Here is a 16,086-nt window from a genome sequence, read left to right as displayed (position 1 = left end):
GATATTTACTGTGGGAATTACAAAGGTGAGAGGGGGGGCGGCTGGGATCAGCCTGTGGGCTGATGCATTAGGGACATGCATCTCCCATGGAACCTATTATACATACATATAACTGCACAACATATTCTGGGTGCTGAGTGGTTCCGTAACACGTAACACGGCTCCCCTTTTCAGCGACGCGATCGGCATACACAGTCTGATCCTTAACGGATCGGTTTGGGGATGACCGAAGTTTATGGGGTTGGTACAAGTTCCGTTTGTCGACTTAGTCCATCGGCGTTACCGTTTTGTTATCCGGGTCTGTAGTGGATGGTGAAGTCCAGAGGTTGCAGGGCTAAACTCCACCGCAGCAATCTGGCGTTGTCTCCGGAGACCCGATTAAGCCAGAATAGGGGATTATGGTCCGTTAGGAGGGAAAACTGTCGTCCATACAAATATTGTTGCAACTTTTTGAGTGCCCATACTACCGCCAGGCACTCCTTTTCGATGGCCGCATAGCTTACTTCACGGGGCAGTAGTTTCCGACTCAGGTAAGCTACCGGGTGTTCTTGGCCGTCTGGCCCGACTTGGCTCAGCACTGCCCCCAATCCAAACATAGAAGCGTCTGTGTGAACCAGTAAACGTTTAGTTGGATCGGGTGCGGCCAATACAGGGGTATTGGTGAGGGCGTTCTTTAGTTGGCGAAAGGCTTCCTCACACTCTGGGGTCCAGGTTACCTGGCGGGGTTGGTTCTTACGGGTCAGATCAGTGAGGGGCTTGGCTACGCTGCTGTAATTGGGAACGAATTTCCTTTCATACCCCGCTGTCCCTAGAAACGCCATGACCTGGGTTTTAGTGCGTGGGGTGGGCCATTTGGCTATGGCCTCAATCTTGGCTGGTTCTGGTTGCTGTTTCCCACTTCCCACCCAATGCCTTAAATACTGAACCTCTGCTTTGCCCACGTGACACTTGTTTGGGTTCAGGGTGATTCCGGCCTGGTGGATCCTGTCCAATACTGTCTCTAGGTGATTTAGATGCTCTTCCCATGTCACACTGTAGATGGCGATGTCGTCCAGGTAGGCACAAACATAGTCCTGGAGATCATCCAGAAGCCAGTACGCCAGCCTTTGGAAGGTCGCCGGGGCATTCTTCATCCCGAATGGCATAACTCGAAACTGGAATAAGCCGAACGGGGTGACAAATGCCGACTTGGGAATAGCGTCAGGACTAAGGGGAATCTGCCAGTAGCCTTTGCATAGATCGATGGTGGTCAAATACTTTTCCCCCGCCAGCCGGTCTGACAACTCATCCACACGCGGCATTGGATATGCATCCGTCACTGTTTTCTCATTGAGCTTACGATAGTCTACACAAAACCGTGTGGTCCCATCCTTCTTGGGCACTAACACAATGGGGGATGCCCAGGGACCAGTGGCGGATTAAGTGGACTATGGGCCCGGGGCTGTTCATAAAACCTAGGCCCCTGTATCCCCCTTCCCACCTGAGCGCTGCGGGCCCCGTGCAGGAATTGACAGCCGTACGGACCGCAGCACTTGGTTTGCTGCGGGTCCATACGGAAAACCCACCACCATTCCACCACGTGTGGACATGGCCTAAAAAGACGTTGCACATAAGCTGTAGGCCTACGGCCAATACGCACAAAATCGCCCAACGTGATCCTGGCCATAGGGGATCCACTTTAATGTCCCCACTTTAATTTCAAGTCCCCTTACTTCATCCATTGCAGTCCCCTATCACCCACTCACTTCATCTGCAGTGCCGCTTCATCATTTGCAGCCCCTTATCCCCCCTTCCATTTCATCATGTGCAGTCCCCTTCCCCCCCAACTTCATGTGCAGCCCCACTCCCCCATCATCATGTGCAGTTAATTTTACCCCCACATCATGTGCAGTCCCCCTTACCCCCACTTCATGTGCAGTGCCCCTTACCCCCAATTCATCATGTGCAGTCCCCCTTACCCCCAATTCATCATGTGCAGTCCCCCTTACCCCCAATTCATCATGTGCAGTCCCTCTTACCCCCAATTCATCATGTTCAGTCCCACTTACCCCTTAATTCATCATGTGCAGTTCCCCTTACCCCCAATTCATCATGTGCAGTTCCCCTTACCCCTTAATTCATCATGTGCAGTCCCACTTACCCCTTAATTCATCATGTGCAGTCCCACTTACCCCTTAATTCATCATGTGCAGTCCCCCTTACCCCCAATTCATCATGTGCAGTCCCACTTACCCCTTAATTCATCATGTGCAGTCCCACTTACCCCTTAATTCATCATGTGCAGTCCCACTTACCCCTTAATTCATCATGTGCAGTCCCACTTACCCCTTAATTCATCATGTGCAGTCCCCCTTATCCCCCACTTCATCATGTGCAGCCCCACTTATCCCCCACTTCATCATGTGCAGCCCCACTCACCCCCCTTCATCATATGCAGCCCCACTCACCGCCCTTCATCATGTGAAGCCCCCACTCACCCCCTTCATCCTGTACAACCCCAGTCACCCCCCTTCATCATATACAGCCCCCAGTCACCCCCCGTCATCATATACAGCCCCCAGTCACCCCCCCGTCATCATATACAGCCCCCAATCACCCCCCTTCATCATATACAGGCCCCAGTCACCCCCCCGTCATCATATACAGCCCCCAGTCACCCCCCCGTCATCATATACAGCCCCCAGTCACCCCCCGTCATCATATACAGCCCCCAGTCACCCCCCCTTCATCATATACAGGCCCCAGTCACCCCCCCTTCATCATATACAGCCCCCAGTCACCCCCCTTCATCATATACAGCCCCCAGTCACCCCCCTTCATCATATACAGCCCCCAGTCACCCCCCCTTCATCATATACAAGCCCCAGTCACCCCCCTTCATCATATACAGCCCCCAGTCACCCCCCCTTCATCATATACAGCCCCCAGTCACCCCCCTTCATCATATACAGCCCCCAGTCACCCCCCCTTCATCATATACAGGCCCCAGTCACCCCCCCTTCATCATATACAGGCCCCAGTCACCCCCCCTTCATCATATACAGGCCCCAGTCACCCCCCCTTCATTGTGTACAGCCCCCACTCACCCCCTCCCCCATTTAATTCATTTTATAAATAAAAAAAAATAAAAAAAGTTCCCCATACTTACCTCACAGCCGGCTCGCTCCCCAGCAGCGCCTCTGCTTTCAGCATGACGTCATCGCGCACGCCCGACATCTGACCCGGAAGTACAGCCGGAGGGAGCCGGAGCTGAGCAGCTCCCGGCCCCTCATAGAATGTGACGCAGGTGGCTGTCTGCTGCCGGCGGCGTCACAGCACAGGGCACGGCCGGCCCTGTACAGGTGCTGGGGGAGCGGTCCGGGGGGCATTTGCCTCTCTGCCACCCGGCCCAGCCCGCCCCTGCCCCTGGGCCCCCAAAAAACCTTGGGCCCGGGGCGACCGCCCCATCTGCCCCTATTAAGATCCGCCATTGCCAGGGACTATCTGACTCTTCAATGACCCCTAAACGCAACATCTCTTGTATCTCTTGTCGCATCCCCTCTCGTACAGACTCAGGGACGCGGAAGGGGTTTTGTCGCAGGGGGGTCTGATCCTGGGTCTCAACCTTGTGTTGTGCCAGGCGAGTGTACCCTGGTCTCCCCGAAAACATCCTCTGTCGCAGCCTCAACAACTCCTCCACCTGCTGTCTCTCCCGGGGGCCTAGGTCTTCACCCAAGTGTACCTGGTCCCATGTTTTAAACTGAGTCCTTTCCACTAAGACATCCGGCTAGGGAAGTCCGGCTAAATCCTCTGCTTCAGGTGCACAGATGGCCACTACCTCTTCAGGGCGCTCTCGGTAGGGCTTCAGCATATTCACGTGGAACATGCGGATAACCCTGGGGTCGTCACAATCGGCGACATTGTAGGTTGTGTTGGCTATTTTCCCCACTACCTGGTAGGGCTCCTGCCATGCAGCTTGGAACTTGTTCTGCTTAGTGTTCTTTAACACCAGGACCTTCTGTCCTATTTCCAAGGTGTGCTCTCTGGCCCTCCGATCGTACCATATGCGCTGGCGCCGCTGGGTCGCCTGCATGTTCTCACGTACAGCCTGGGTCAGCTCCTGTAGGCGGTCCCGGAATTCCAGCTCATAGGGTACAATAGGTACCCCTTCTATGAGGCCCTCCCCTTCCCAGTGTTCTAGCACTAAGTCTAGGGGTCCCCTTACCCGTCTCCCGTATACCAGCTCAAACGGGGAGAACCCCCTGGATTCTTGGCGGCACCTCCCTATAGGCAAACAGGAGGTGTGGCAAGAATTTCTCCCAGTCCCTGTAGGTCCTGGTAAAAGTCCCAATGAGCTGTTTTAATGTCCCGTTAAAGCGCTCACAACAACCCATTGGTTTGCGGGTGGTACCTGGAGCTTCTAATGGACTTTACGCCGCACAGCTTCCACAGTTGGTTGGTCACCTCTGCTGTAAACTGGGTACCCTAGTCCGAGATAATCTCCCGAGGAAATCCAACCTGTGAGAAAACCTGGAGCAGGGCGGCCGCCACCGTCTCTGCCAGTATGTTAGGTAACGCAACCGCCTCTGGATACCGTGTGGCATAATCTACCACTGTCAATATATACCTTTTCCCTGACGGACTGGGTTTGGCTAACGGCCCTATCAGATCGACCGCTACTCGGCTAAATGGTTCCTCCACAATGGGGAGGGGGCGTAATTTAGCCTTGCATCGATCCCCCCTCTTGCCAATGCGCTGGCAACTGTCACAGGTCTGGCAGTAATGACGAACATCATAGGTTACCCCCAGCCAAAAAATTTTGTGTCAAACGATGCCTGGTGCGACTGACGCCGAAGTGCCCGGCCAAGGTTATGTCATGAGAGATTCGCAGTAACTCCTGTCTATACTTCTTGGGAGCTACCAGCTGTCGTTTTATAGTGGAGCTCGTCCCTGTGTGGTGCTGCTCTGTGATCCGGTAAAGGAGTCCCTGCTTCCATACAAACTGTTCCCCTTCCAGTACCGCTCTCCCCTCCTGTGCCTTCCCACGATATCCCTCCAATGAAGGATCCTCAATTAACTCCCTCTTAAATTCATCTGGGGTGGCCCAAGAAATGTGTCTGGCTATGGGAATACGTGTAGGGCTGGGATGTCTTACCTGGGCCTCCTCTGAGTGTGATTCCGCCTCCGCAGCTCGAGCTTGTCTCCGGGTGGTCACAGGATATGCCTCAGCCAGAGGGGCAACCGAGAATGCAGACAACATGGGCCCCAAGTCGTTTCCCAGCAAGACGTCTGCAGGCAAATCCTCCATCAAGCCGACCTCAACAAGGCCATCCCCGACTCCCCAGTTCAGGTGAATCCTGGCAGTGGGCAGTCGATGTATAGCTCCCCCTGCTACACGGACTGCCACTGTCCGGTCCGTCTTCTCTTGGTCCCGGACAAGATGAGGCTTCACAAGGGTCAAAGTTGCCCCGGAATCTCTTAGTCCCTGCATACGTTTCCCATTAACCCACACGACCTGTCGATGCTGTTGTCGATTATCTGCCCGGGCTGCCTTCACGGGGTCTACTTCATGCAGCTCTTCCTCCATCTCTTCCACCCCTTGGTTAGTCGTAGCCCCCAATGCCGGGTCAGCTTCACCTTGGTAGCAGTGTACAGCAGCCCGGCTGAAGGTAGCTGTTCCCGCCTTTGGCCACTGGGTATGCTGAGTCCGGTTGGGACATTGTCTTTGCAGGTGGTCCAGCTGACGGCAGTTGTGGCATCGCGCCCCAGGGGGACTGTGGTAGGCTGGGTTTCTAGCTGGTCCCCCTACAATCTTCGGTGGTTTGGGGCCCTCCAGGTCCATGGGCGGGCCCCTAGTAACCATCTTTGATCCGGACAACTGAGGCCTCCTGGCATCATGATTTTCATCGGCCAGACGAGCGGCTTCCTCCAGAGTCATTGGCCGCCTGTCCCGAAGCCATTCCTGTGTCTCGAGGGTTAGTCCATTAAAGAATCGTTCTAACAAGAAGAGCTGAAGGACGTCCTCCTTAGTGGTTGCTTGGCTCCCTTGCACCCACTGTAGCAGTGACCGCCGTAATTTACAGGCCCACTCAGCGTGGGTATCGGTTACGCGTTTTATAAGTCCACGGAACTTTTGGCGGTATGCCTCTGGTGTCAGCGCATACCGGGCCAAGATCACTTCTTTGATCCGCTCATAGTCCATACAGTCCTCATCAGGTACCGTGCGATAGGCGTCCGCTGCCCGGCCTGTCAGCTTGCTGGCCAGAATCTGAACCCGTTCCTCCGGCTTTACTTGATGAAGGGCACACTGCCGCTCAAAGTCCTGCAGAAAGCCATCAATGTCTTCCTCTGCCTCCCCCAACTGTCGGAAAGGATTATACTGGATTTTTTTGTGGCTTACTGTTGAAGGTACCTGGTCGAAGGCCAGAGCTCCCCCTGCTCGTTGACTCTCCGCTCTGCCATCTCCATCTTGGCCAGCTCCACTTTGGTCCGCTCTGCCATCTCCATCTTGGCTAGGTCTATCCTGGTCCACTCAGCCATCTTTTCCTTCAGATCAGTACGCACATCAGCCATCACCTCTCGTATGATCTCTACTGCAGGGTTCGGGCCATAGAACGCCAGTCTGTTCTTTACTTCCCTCTGGAATTCAGTTTTCTCCACGTTTACATTGGGGGGCGCTGCACTGTCGTGTTCCATGATGGCTGCTATCAAATCCGCTTTTGTTTTGTTGCTGGCAATCAACCCTCGGGCTTCCACCAGATCTTTTAATGTAGTCCTCTTTAACTTCTGGTAGTTGTTTTCCATTCATTCCTTTCCTCCTGTAGAAGGGGTATCATATCCCGCTGGCTGCCACCAGTGCAACGGGGTCTTGCTATCTCGGGTACCTCTGTCAGTGCCACCCCGTGTTTCCGGAGGTTGACTCTGCTTTGGCTGGAGTCTGAATGAAGGACGCTGGCAGGAATTCCTTGGTTACATGGGCGCATATAAAAGATCACTGCTTCTCCACGTATTTCCAGTCTGACAACACTTTACTCACAGGACACAGAATATATCACACAGATACAGAGGGCAGGCCAATAGAAAAGCGGCAGGCCAGACATACATTACAATAGCCGTAGGTGGCCAGAGCCTGCCGATATTTACTGTGGGAATTACAAAGGTGAGAGGGGGGGGCGGCTGGGATCAGCCTGCGGGCTGATGCATTAGGGACATGCATCTCCCATGGAACCTATTATACATACATATAACTGCACAACATATTCTGGGTGCTGAGTGGTTCCGTAACACGTAACACAGACACACAGCGATATGGTCGCGGTATTCGCGGTCACAGGAGTAGCCTTAAACAGCAGGACTACTCCGTCTAGACCTACCGTCAAATAAGGTGCGAAGCGTCGCAACCGCGGACGCAGAGAAAGCTGCAACTGCAGTGCGGCAAGAACTGAGCCGCTGGCAAGGCGCTGCAATAACGCTGGCGCAATGCAGACGCTAAGCTGCTGAGCAAGGTGGAGCATATGCGCGCTGGCGCTAGCGCTGCTACTGGCTGAACCCAAACACTCACACAATCGTATTATCAGAGGGAAGGGGTTTCTTAATAAATCAGTCACCAGTCCAAGCATCCATCACCATACATACAGCAGCAAGTATGAAATACTAGCGCATGGCGGAACAGCCATGCGCGCTTTTTATACCAAACGGGACCTTACGGAAGTCTCCAAGGCTCCAGGAGGAGCCAATAGGATTAGACACAGGACCTGAGCATGTGACTCTCGAACTCCAATGGGAGCTCGTCCAATGAGCATGCTCAGTGTAGGGAACAGAGGACTTAGCCTCTGGAGAGAGTTGCCGCAAGGCACTCTCCTCTGCAATCTCTACCGCAGATGAAGCGCAGGAGACTGCAGCATGTAAGGGTCTAGATTTCATCATAGGGAAGGAAGAAATCAGACTCCTAACAGAGGGATTGTTTGAAAATTTAGTGATGCCGTTTGGCCTCACTAATGCACCAGCGGTCTTTCAAAATTTCATTAATGTGGTGTTTGCGGACCTCATCGGTCGCTTCGTTGTCATTTACTTGGATGATATTCTGATTTACTCGACTGACAAAGAGTCTCATTTGTTCCATGTCAAAACGGTACTTCAAAGACCCAGGGAAAACCAATTATTTCTTAAACCTGAAAAATTTACTTTTTTCGTCCAGGAGCTAACGTTCTTGGGACTCATAATCTCGCCACAGGGGTTTCGGATGGATCCCAAAAAAGTGCAAGCCATTGTGGAGTGGGTCCAACCTCCGGACCTGAAAGGACTCCAGCGCTTCTTGGGATTCGCAAACTATTACTGTAGATTTATCAAGGGCTTCTCATAGATTGTGAAACCTTTCACCAATCTCACATGCAAAGGGGCTGATATCAAAAATTGGTCCCCCTCGGCGAAACAGTCATTTCTGGTTTTAAAAAATTGTTTTATGTCTGCTCCAATACTTGTGCAACCAGATCCAGCCTTGCCATTTGTTGTGGAGGTTGACGCCTCTGAGGTAGGGGTAGGGGCTGTGTTGTCTCAAGGGCCAGCTACCCTGACTAACCTTACACCTTGTGCTTATTTTTCCAAAAAGTTTTCTCCGGCAGAGAGAAACTACGATGTTGGGAATAGAGAGCTTCTGGCCATCAAGCTGGCATTTGAAGAATGGAGACATTTTTTGGAAGGGGCAGAACATCTGATTACGGTCATCACTGATCACAAAAATCTGGAATATATCAAAACTGCTAAAAGATTGACCCCCCCAGACAGGCCCGTTGGTCATTTTTTTCCCAATTTCAATTCTCGATTACGTTCCGTCCAGGATCTAAAAATGTGAAAGCAGATGCATTATCACGCAGTTTTGAACTATTGTCTGCCGCTGATCCTCCGTCATCCATTCTTCAACCTGGGGTAGTTTTAGCTGCACTGTCATCGGAACTTGAGCAGGACATTATGGAGGCTCAATCTTTAGCTCCAAGGTCCAAACCCGCTAAAAAATTGTTTGTCCCGCAACACTTGCGTTCTGATCTCCTGCGAGAGTTTCATGACTCTAAACTGGGCGCTCATCCAGGTATTGCTGCCACAGGTGAGGCGATTAAAAGAGTCTTCTCGTGGCCATGTATGTCAAGGGAGATTAAGAAACATGTCGCTGCATGCGGGGTTTGCGCACGTTCAAAGAGCTCTCATTGCCGGCTGGGGAATTGGTGCCTTTGAAAATTCCAAGAAGGCCTTGGACTCATTTGTCCATGGACTTCATCACTAACCTCCCTCCTTCTCGGGGTAATACTGTAATTTGGGTAATTGTGGATAGATTCTCTAAGATGGCACATTTTGTACCCATGATTAAATTACCGTCTGCAGAAGTTCTATCTGGACACTTCCTTTCTCAAATTGTTCGCCTCCATGGGGTACCTACTAACATTGTCTCGGACAGGGGGACACAATTTGTGGCTAAGTTTTGGCAGGCTTTCTGTAGGAAGTTGGGGATATCTCTGTCTTTCTCCTCAGCTTACCACCCAGAGAGCAATGGACAGACGGAACGCACCAATCAGTCATAGGAACAGATCCTCCAGTGTTTAAATTCCACGTTACAGGACGACTGGTGCAAGGCTTTATTGGCGGAGTTCGCCTTTAATAGTGGAATAAACCAATCCACAGGTAGGTCATCAGTTTTTATTAATTATGGATTGAACCCTCACTTTGGTGAGTTCTCACAGCTGGATTCAAGCTGTCCAGGGGCGGAAGACTCAGTCAGCAGGATAAGTGATTTATGGGCTAAGGTTCGGACGAACATTTCCAGAGCACAAGAGAAATAACGTTTTGCTGACAATAAGAGGGATCCGGGTCTGACACTACAGTGTGGGGATAAGGTGTGGCTTTCTACGCAAAACATAACCTTAAAATTACCTTCCGCCAAGCTGGGACCTAAATTCATTGGCCCTTATGTAATAACCGAGGTAATCAACCCAGTGGCATATCGTTTACTTCTCCCTGCATCCTTGAAACTTCATAATGTGTTCCATAGGTCTCTACTCAAACCAGTAGGCTCGGTGGTAGAGGAACCTGGTTCCATACCAACTCCAGTATTGGTAGACGGTCATATGGAGTTCGAAGTGCAAAACATTGTACAGTCTCGGTGGGTACGCGGTTCCTTGCAATATCTTGTACATTGGAAGGGGTATGGTCCGGAGGACTGATCGTGGGTACCAGCCAGGTTAGTGCACGCTGATCGCCTGGTTAGAGCTTACCATGTTCGGTATCCTGAGAGACCTGGGGGTCCGGCGGCCCCCCGTTGAAGGAGGGGTACTGTCATGGTGTGTTTTGGGTAGGTAGTGAAGGAGTTAACTCTGAGAGCCTCTCTGTGGATCTGGATAGGGTTTTTATAGCTTCAGGGGAGAGCCGTCCCCTGTCGCTTATAATCCTATCTGAGTGTTAGCCCGACCCTGCTCTGTCCATGCGTCACGCCAATCATTGTCCGTCTGTCTGGTTTTCTGACCCTGCTCTGTTACGGTTTACGTATACAGGCTGCCACGAGAAGTGGTGAGTTCTCCTTCAATGGAAGTCTTCAAACAGAGGCTGGACAGACATCTAACTGGGATGATTTAGCGAATCCTGCTTTGAGCAGGGGGTTGGACAAGATGGCCCAGGAGGTCCCTTCCAACTCTACGATTCTATGATTCTATGATTCTACTAATTCTTTGGTTCTTTGTAAAGAGATTGGATCGTACCCTTTGTTCAAAAACATTTTAATCATTGTCTCTGGTTTGCTGACTCTGTACCTGCTTTGCCTGTGCTGTGTATGACCCTTGGCTTTGTCTGACCTCCCTCCTGAATATCCCTCCTGTACCGCGCTTGCCCGTACTGTGTATGACCTTTTGGCTTTGTCTGACCTCCCATCTGTATATCCCTCCTGTACATCGCTTGCCCGTACTGTGTATGACCTCCGTTTTGCCTGACTCTGAGTTTTTGTATAGTGTCCTGCCATCTCTGAAAGCAGGACACTAAGCCCCGCCCCCTTGCAGTCACATGACCGTAGGTCCTGTGACTGCTTGCTAACTTCAGCGTCCACAGGTCCTGTACATCTATACTTTCTGGCTGTACCTGACCCCGGGCCTCCTACAGTGCGGGTGAGTCCCTGCTCAGCGGAGGCTGCACGCCGGCGCTGTCAAGATCCTGACATTTGTCCTTTGTCATGGGATCTCAATGTCCTAAAGAGGGGTAGCAGAGCCACCACTGAGGGGAGGTTCCAAACGGTCAGCGAGGAGTAGCCAAAGGCTGCTGGTAATGACTTGCTAGCTGGAGATGCCACGGTCCTGGACACATAGCTGCCCGTTGTGCTATGTCCGCTGAAGAGATGGACTGCAGCCTAGGCAGGTGCTGTGCTTACTATGCCTATTCCGCCTGCAATGTGGACTATCAGCCCGGTGAGGGTCCGCAGGCTTCTCCCACAATAGTACATGGGGTACTGGTATTAGGATCCTTGGACACGGGGAGTTTGGTGACCCTGATAAGGGCAACACTTCTTCACCAGTTGGTCCTCAGAAAAACAGTGGGTGTCCATTGTATTCATGGGGACACCCAAGGACTACCTTGTTGCCAGAATGACTATAAAAACTGTGGGGCTGAATCACATGAGGTTGAGGTGGTTATGGACTTGCTACACCTGGTGATAATAATGCGGGACTTTAGCCTGTTCAGGGACTTATGGGGAGAGCCGGGTATAGCAAGTGTCTCAGACAAGAGCCAGCTCAACCCTGATGAAACCCCATCATAGTCGAAGGTGGATGAGTTCCCCTTCTATGTCCTGGCTGGTGTCTAGGATGAAACGGTGACCAGTGAGGCCAAGACTCCGGAAATGAGGGTTTCTGGTAGAAATTTTGGGACTGCTCAAACACAGATTTAACCCTAAAAGGGCCATTGGAAAATATGACTGTGATAACTGGGATTGCCAAGAACAGGAGGCTGACATCAGGTTTCCACATTTTGCTTTAAATGGAGAGCTGCTATATCAGGTCACTAAGCTGAGAGAGGAAGTGGTGGACTAGTGTTAGTATCGGGCCCCTATAGACGTAGGGTATTAAACCTGGCCCATTCTCATGTCTTGGGTAGACATCTGGGAGTAGACAAAATTCATGAACGGGTCCTTATGAGGTTCTACTGGCCTGGGTGTCACAGAGAAATTGTTAACTACTGCGGGTCCTGTCCTGTTTATCAGCTTACTGCTCCCCATTCCTATTTTCAAAGTCACTTAGTGCCTCTGCCCATTATAGAGGTCCCATTTGACTTGATTGCCATGGACCTTGCAGGGCCCCTAGTGAAGTCTGCCAGAGGGTACCAATACAACCTGGTAGTGATGGACTATGCAACACAGTACCAGGAGGTGGTACTCCTTAGAAACAAAAAGGAAATGTTCCAGCTCCTTAAAATATAGTCTTCATTTATTTAATCCATTAAAATTGAAATTGTAGCAAAGTGCTCCCTGAAATATGCCAACAGATGGAAAGGGTTGACGCGTTTCGATCAGTAACAATCTTTGTCAAAGTCATGTTAATACTGGCACATACATGCTATATAATTATCTTCCACCAATAATGGCCCACATTGGTGTCACATGACAAATTCAAGGTCCTGAACGTGCAAAGGAAATAGATTAAAAAAAAAAATAATGTAAATAAAAACATACCCTGCTCAAAAAAATAAAGGGGACACTAAAATACCACATCCTAGATATAACTGAATGAAATATTTAAGTTGCAAATCTTTATTCATTACATAGTGGAATGCATTGAGAACATAAAACATAAAAATGATCATTGTAAATCAAAATTAATAACTCATGGAGGTCTGGATTTAGAATGATACTCAAAATCAAAGTGGAAAATCAAATTACAGGCTAATCCAACTTCAGTGGAAATGCCCCAAGGCAAGGAAATGATGCTCAGTAGTGTGTGTAGCCTCCACGTGCCTGTATGACCTCCCTTCAGATGGTCTCCTGAGGGGTCTCCTCCCAGACCTGGACTAAAGCATCCGCCAACTCCTGGACAGTCTGTGGTGCAACGTGACGTTGCAAACTCCTTAGTGAAATCCGGTGTGACAAAGATCAGCTGTCTGCACAGGGAAAACTTCAAGTTCAGGAATGCCATCTCTGCTTCAGAGGACCATTTGACCATCTACGTGCTTGTGCCCTTCAGAAGACCAGAAATGCCCTAACCTGCTTTTTGGAAACCAGCTGCGGACACTTTTGGATTGCCACCACCTTATCTATCTGTGGCTTTATGTCACCCCTTCCGATGTAGCTCAAGTATTTGGTCTCTTATTTCCCGAGGTCGCACTTCTTTGGGTGTATGGTAAATCCTGCTTCCTCAGTGCATCCAGTATCGCCTGGACCCTTTGTAGGTGACTTCCTCAATCTGGGCTGAAGATCACGATGTCTAAATAAGCAGCGGTGTGCTTTTTGTGAGGGGCTACAATGTAATGCTGAATTGAGCTTTAGGAAAATGGCCTCCGGAGGCGGTGCATGCACAGAGTGAGATCTCAGGAGACGAGATTTCGTCTCCCAGGACGACATCTCGTCTCCCGAGATATCACTATGTGCGGCCATTTTCAAATCAGCATTCCAACAATGGAAGTGCGGGGGCTCCTTTCACAAAATGCCGGCGGAGCCCCTGCACCGCCGATCACCTGCAAAAGTGCTGCACCAGCCCGGGATGGATATGCTGGGGCTCCGGGATTTCCACCAATGCCGGCTGAGCCCCCGCATCACAGATCATCTGCCAAATTGTCGCCCATCAGACTAGCCTAGGATGGATGTGTGGGGACTTTCACAAAATGGCAGAGCCCCCACACCACCGAACCTGCTGCACCAGCCAGGGATGAGCCAGATCACCTCCTGTGACCCCACTCCACCAGCATTCCATATCACACCCTACCCCCAGGTAAGCTGAATAATTCGGACTGTAAGATGGACCCTCATTTGACGCATTAATTTTTTTCCCCATTTTTCTTCTGAAAATTTGGGGTGCGTCTTATGGTCCGGTGCGTCTTATAGTCCGAAAAAACTGCTAATGCTGCACAAAGGTTAATAATGGCTCCATAAGATGCTCCATAAAAATACACCCCATATAATGCTGCAGAAAGGTTAATAATGGCCCCATAAGATGCTCCATAGAATAATATGCCCCATATGCTGCTCCATAAAGGTTATGGCCCCATAAAATGCTCCATAGATTATGCCCCCATAAGATGCACCATAGATTATGCCCCATAGAATAGGCCCCATATGCTGCCCCATAAAATGTCCCATAGATCATGCCTCATATGCCGCTGCTGCAAATAAAAAAAATGACAATCACCTCTCGACGTTCGGGCAGTAGAGGGTGCAGCACGCACTAACTATGTCATCGCGCCCTCTGTTGCCTGAACGTCACTGACAGAGGACGCGGAGGACCGAGTGGCACGCAGCGATGGACCGGGGACAGGTGAATATCGCATATTCGTGACTTTAATGAACGGTACCACGTGACCGCTGAAGAAAGGCATGGGAGAAGCAGGGGGGCTGCAGAGATGTGCCAGGGGGTGAGCATGATCTCTGACGCCCCCGCTCCCCCTCCCCCACTGACTCCCAGTATATGACTCGCGTATAAGCTGAAAGGGGGACTTTAAGCCCCAAAAAATGGGCTGAAAATCTTGGCTTATACGCGAGTATATACGATATATATATATAAAGCAGATAATGAGAATTACACCGAGTATACAGGACAGGAGAAGTATAGACAGCTTACACAACTCCACAATATGTAACATAGTAGCATAGTTTTGAAGGCTGAAGGGAGACCTTATGTCCATCTAGTTCAGCCTATTTTTAGTGCAGCTGTTCTGCATTGTTGATCCTGGGGAAGGCAAAAAACCCACAGAGTAGAAGCCAATTTTCTCTATAGGGAAAATAATTCCTTCCCCTAAGCTGGGTCAACCATCTACCTATAATATTATGTTATTTGTAACCTTCTATACCGTTACTCACAAGAAAAGCATCCATTCCTTTCTTAAATTCATTCAGTGAATTGGCCATCACCACTTCCTCAGGAAGAGAATTCCAGAGCCTCACTGCTCTTACCGTGAAGAACCCTCTTCTATGCTGGTGCAGAAATTGTCTTTCCTTCAAACGAAGAGAATGCCCCCTTGTACTTGTCACAGTCCTTGGTACAAACAGTTCATTGGAGAGATCTGTGTATTGCCCTCTGATATACTTGTACACATATATTAGGTCTCCCCTAAGTCTTCTCTTTTCTAGAGTAAATAGACCTTATTTTGATAACCTTTCTGGGTATTGTAGTGAACTAATTCCATTTATCATTTTAGTAGCCCGCCTTTGAACCCTTTCAAGTTCAGTAATATCTTTCTTGAGCACCGGTGTCCAAAATTGCACACAATACTCCAAGTGTGGTCTGACGAGTGATTTGTACAGAGAGAGAATTATGTTTTCATCTCGTGTCCCCAGACCTCTTCTAATGCATCCCATGACCCTATTTGCTTTGGTGGCAGCTGCCTGACACAGGGCACTCCAATTTAGCTTCTTATTGACGAAGATGCCTAAGTCTTTTTCCATGTCTGATTTCCCCAGCAGTTTCCCATTTAGTAAGTAATTGTAGCATCTGTTTCTCCTTCCCATGTGCATAACTTTACACTTATCTGTGTTAAACCTCATTTGCCATTTTTCAGCCCAATTCTCCAATTTACTCAAATCTGTCTGTAGTTGCAAACTGTCCTCCTTTGTGTTAACTACCTTACATAGTTTTGTATCATCTGCAAATACTGATATTTTACTGTGTAAGCCATCCACTAGATCATTAATAAATATATTAAATAGGGGGCCAATACAGAACCCTGTGGTACCCCACTAGTAACCCTGGCACAATCTGAGTATGCACCATTAATAACCACTCTTTGTTTTCTATCACTAAGCCAGCTACCTACCCATCTACACACATTTTCCCCTAGCCCAAGCTTTCTCATCTTACTTGCCAATCTTTTATGTGGGACAGTGTCAAATGCTTTAGAGAAGTCGAGATAAATGACATCCAATGATTCTCCTTG

The sequence above is a fragment of the Dendrobates tinctorius genome, unplaced genomic scaffold (genome assembly GCF_039654945.1).
Source record: "Dendrobates tinctorius isolate UK_male_01 unplaced genomic scaffold, ASM3965494v1 ptg000004l, whole genome shotgun sequence".
Taxonomy (NCBI): domain Eukaryota; kingdom Metazoa; phylum Chordata; class Amphibia; order Anura; family Dendrobatidae; genus Dendrobates; species Dendrobates tinctorius.
The sequence above is the reverse complement of the archived record's forward strand: the minus strand, read 5'-3'. Positions refer to the sequence as shown.